Here is a 5262-nt window from a genome sequence, read left to right on the forward strand (position 1 = left end):
GGATCTAGTGGCTTCGGCTCCTAAGAGGCAAAGGCGAAGGCAACTGCTTGCCAGCTCATGTCCGCCCGCTGCGGGCGGAGGCGGAGCCCCGAGGCCCCGCCCCGCCGCCTCGACCCCCCCACCCCCGGACTCCTGGGCCGAGCGCTGCTTGGCTGGCTGGCCTGGCGGCCTAGTGGCCCGGCGACCGTGGGGTGGCGGCTCGGGCGAGCTCGGAGCGGCTTCCGTGGGGTTGTGAGCTCCTGCGAGTCCCCGAGGAGAAGGTGAAAAAGGAAGGAAAAGTCTCAAGTTAGATAAGTTAGGTAAGGCTGCTGATTCAGCGGCTTGGTGGGTGGAATACCACGGGAAGTCTGGAGCTCTGTCAACTCATCGGGACCCTTGACCATTAGCAGCTGATCCAACTTTTGTTCATTTTGAAAAGCAAAGTATTCAATGAGTCGGCTCTCGTGGGAATCGACTCCACGGCAGTGGGTTTTTGGTTTTTTGTGTGTGTGTGTGAAATAATACTTCAAGCTAGGTCTTCCAGGAAAAATTGCAGAATGTGTGGCAGTTAATAGCTAATAAAAAGAGAGAAAACACTGTTGTTGAAAAGTGAAAAGATGTGGAATTAGCTTATTTTGTCTGAATTATTCTGGTGTAACCATTTCTTTTACAAGATGATTTCTCAACCTTGCATTTCTCTCACAGCTGAGCCACAATCGCTTCCTGAAAGAGGGGACATTTTGTTTCAAAATTCGTCAGCATTTATTCATCAAAAAAGAAAGTTTGACTAAGATTATTAAAAAAAAAAAAAAAAAAAGGTAAGCAGACATGGTATGCCTTCCAATACAACAACATACCACTACCAAAAAATTTTTTTAAATATAGCTGAATCTAATCAACCCGCTAATTCTAATATATGTTGTTGTAAGGTGTCAGCCAGTCAGTTTCGACTCAGCGATCCTATGCACCCCACAACGAAACACTGTCCAGTCCTACACCAGTCTCACAGTGGTTGTAACACTTGAGCCCATTAGTGCTGCCACTGTGCCAATCTATCCCTTAGGGAGTCTTCTTTTTCTCTGACCTGCCACTTTACCTGGCATGATACCCTTCTCCAGGGACTGGTCCCTCCTGATAACGTGTCTGAAGCTTGAGAGACAAGTCTCACCATGCTGGCTGTGCCTTCTGAACCTTCTGGCTGTACTTTCAACACAGATTTATTTGTTGTTCTGGCAGTCCATGGTACTTTTAATATTCTTCTCCATAAAGACTGTTAGGAAATACCATGACTTGGGTCAGGACATCTTTGCAAGAGGTTTGCCTAAAGCAATACGTTGTTTGATTTCTTCCATGATATTGATAGTGGACCCAAGCAAAATGATGTCTTTGCTAACTTCAATCTTTTCTCCATTTATCGTGATGTTATTTATTGGTCCAGTGGTCAGGATTTTGTTTACTCTGAAGTGCAATCCATACTGAAGGCTATCGTCTTCAATCTTCATCACTAAGTATTTTAAGTTCTCTTGTCTTTCAGCAAGGAAGGTTGTATCATCTGCATATTGCAGGTTTCTAATGAGTCTTCCTCCAAACCTGATGTCATGCTCTTCTTCGTATAATAGGAAACAGAAAGAACATGTTAAACTACACCACAAGGATGCAATAGAAAGCTCCCTATAGGAAGTTATAGGTTACAAACCTGGGTTCTTTAAGAAATAAAAAAATAAGGAAAGTAGGGGAAGCTTAAAGATTTATATTTATATACTTATAAACTTATAGAAGCTTAAAAGAGTATGATGTTTTTGTTACATGGCATATATTCAGTTCTGACTCAGCAACCCTGTATAAGATTTCCAAGGAGCAGCTGGTAGGTTTGAACCACCAACCTTGAGGTTAATAGTCCAGTGCTTATCCTACAGTGCCACACCAAGATTCTAAAAGAGTATGTTGTTACTGTTAAGTGCCTTTGAGTCAGTTATGACTCATAGGGATCCTGTATAGGGTTTCCAAGAAGTAGCTGATAGGCTTGAACCACCACTTTGAGGTTCTAATAGACTTTGTGGTTTAGTGCCTACAGTGCCACACCAGGACTCCTCTAAGGAATAAAAGTTGACTTTACTTAGATTCTGATTAGAATAATCAGTTGGGTTTTTTTAATGGACATTTATGTGATAATTCAGCGAATAACTGGAAATGTGATCATTTTGTTAAGTGTGTTATGATTATAATTTTCCAAAGAGTCCTTATCTTTTAGAGATTCATAAAAAACAACCCAACCCACTAAACTAAAAAATGCACAATTATGGTATATGCAATTAACCATACAAAGTTATTCTATGCCACCACTAAAATAAAATGGACGAGAAAGTTCAGAACTACTAACATTTCTGCTAGCAGTAAAGCACTTAACCTTTTGTGCTTGTTCTTGTTGTTAAGTGCAGTCAAGTATGTTCTGATTCATAGGGATGTGCGTAGGGTTTCTGAGGCTTGAAATCTTTGTGGGAGCAGAAAACCTCATCTTTCTCCTGTGGAGCAGCTGGTGGGCTAGAACGGTGGGCCTCGTAGTTCTCAGTCCAGTACTTAGCCTATGGCATCATTGTGCTCCTTTTCACCACCTGGGGACTTCTTATAAGGAATCTCTTTATGTATTTTATGAATTGACCCCCAAAGTATATTTTATAAATATACATGTTTCCTTGGATATGCATAAAACATATTTAGAAGTTGGTTTTGGTTGCATATCGTTTGGTCAGTTCTGACTCATAGTGACCCTGTATAGGGTTTCTGAGGCTATAAATCTTTTTTTTTACCTCCAAGATCATCAACTTTACTTTCAGCCAATCATACATTTTGTTTCATCTCAATGATTACGCTCCCTTCCTACAATGACAGTTAATCCAGTTTGCACCCTGTGGCTTCCCTTTTACATCTTATTTTTCACAAATGAACAAAGCAAAAATATTTGATGTACACATACAAAACAAAATACATATATTAATTTAAATGTCCAAAGGACACATTTTGCAAGCCAGCCTCCTGCCCACAGATAGGCACATAGCCTTTCGCAGTCAATGGGCCTAGAGTTCTGAGGCTATAAATATTTATGGGAGCAGAAAGCCTCATCTTTCTCCCAAAGAGCGGCCGGTGGATTTGAACAGCTGACCTTGCTAGTTAGCACTCCAACTTGTAACCCACTACACTAACAGGGCTCCTATGTTTAGAAAGACACCCAAAACATGTTTGTATTGTGGGAGAGTAAATGGGATTCTAGGGGAAACCAGGTAGGAGGGAATTTTTTTCATTTAAACCCTATTGTAGCTTTCACATTTGAATTGAATGTGGATTTTGACATTCTGAAGAAAAGGAAAACAATTTGAGCTACGGGATTATTGTGGAATTGACAAAGATTTTAATTACACATAAGTATGCTTCTTATAAGGAGCTCTGGTAGCGTAGTGGTTACGAATTGGGCTGCGAACCACACGGTCAGCAGTTCGAAACTACCAGCTGCTCCGCGGGAGAAAGGTGAGGCTTTCTGCTCCCGTAAAGATTTACAGCCTCAGAAACCCTGTACAGGGTCGCTATGAGTCGGAACCAACTCCACGGCACATAACAACAACAACAACAACAACATGCTTCTTATGGAGTCCTGGTGTGGCGCTGTGGGTTAATGCGCTGGACTGCAAAGTCAGTTTGAACTTCAAGGACGGTGGTTCAAGCTCACCAGCTGCTCCTTGCAAACCCTATACGGGTCGCTGTGGGTCAGAACCGACTCAATGGTGCTTAACAAAAACAACAGTGCTTCTTATATTTGAACTTTTAAGAGTTCTTCATGTTTTAGGCTTGGTTCTCCTGAGGAACAAAACCAGTGAAATATGTGTATGTATGTGTGTGTGTGTGTGTGCGTGTGTGCATGTGTGAGTGAAGGAGCTATGGTAGCATAGTGGTTATAAGTCAGGCTGTTAACCTCAAGATTAGCTGTTCGAAACTACCAGCAGTTCCGTGGCAGAAAGGTGAGGCTTTCTGCTCCCGTAAAGATTTACAGCCTCAGAAACCTTATACAGGGTCGCTATGAGTCGGAACCGACTCTGCGGCACCCTGCCACCACCATATATGTGTGTGTGTGTGTACAAATATATATTGAGAGAGACTCTTGTTATTAAGTGCCATCAAGTCAATTCAGACCCATAAGGTTTCCAAAGAGCAGCTGGTGGGTTAGCAGTCCAGTGCTTAATCTACAGCACCACACCAAGACTTCAAATCTATGGATCAAGTGTTGGACTGGAGGCTTCTAACTCAGGTGGTTGCAGGGGCTGACAAACCCAAAATTAGAAGGTCAGATGGCAGGCTGCTAGTTTATGGGGTTGTGGGAAAGGGTGAATCCTAAAATCCTCAAGGCCAGGTGGCAAGCTGCTAATTTTTCCCAAGAACCAGATGTCAGACAATAATAGGTTGAATGTAGAAGAGAGATGGAGAAAGAGAGAGAAAGAACTTTGCCAGGAAATTTATATACATACTGGATACAAACCACACTCCTACAGAAACTCCCCTTACATCAGATCACAAACATGGAGACTGATTATATAATACTGAGAATCATGGTCTAGCCAAATTAACTTGTAACATTAACCATGACACTTCTCTTCACATCATTTCTTACTCTTGCCAAGTAATTTGCCTTACTGCAACCATACCAGTTATTCTGGAAAGACACTACCCAGTCTGCTGGTGAATGCATTGAATGCATTATGGTGATGTTATAAAATTTATGATGAGGTTGCTTTCAGATGAGGACTGGATATTTTAAAGTCAAGCAAGGTGTTTCTTCATATAGATTTTCATTTATTTGTTTGTGACTAGGTGATTCTTCTTTTTATTGTGAATTAGGTGAAGGTTTACAGTGAAGATCAGTTTTCCTTTCAACAATTCATACACATTTTGTTTCATCTCATAGACTACAGTCCCCAGAAGGAAACATCACTTATCCCCCACTTCCTCCCTGTATTTACTGTTCCCATTGTTTCTTCTTTCCAGACTCTTGTGAATTTTGTCTTTGTGTAAATGCCACCATTTTTTATTTCAAATGGTTGCTTATTCTAACGTGTGCATACTTCCCTGGTATTATTGTTCCCCTGAGAGGCCTGTCTATGGCTTCAGTTTAAATAACCGTACTCTGGCAGAGTCCTGGTGTGGAGCTGTGGGTTTAATGCACTGGACTGCAAAATAGGTTTGAACCACAAGGTCGGCAGTCCAAACTCAACAGCCACTCCTTGGAAACACTATACA

The sequence above is a fragment of the Chrysochloris asiatica genome, unplaced genomic scaffold (assembly GCF_000296735.1).
Source record: "Chrysochloris asiatica unplaced genomic scaffold, ChrAsi1.0 scaffold00161, whole genome shotgun sequence".
Classification (NCBI taxonomy): domain Eukaryota; kingdom Metazoa; phylum Chordata; class Mammalia; order Afrosoricida; family Chrysochloridae; genus Chrysochloris; species Chrysochloris asiatica.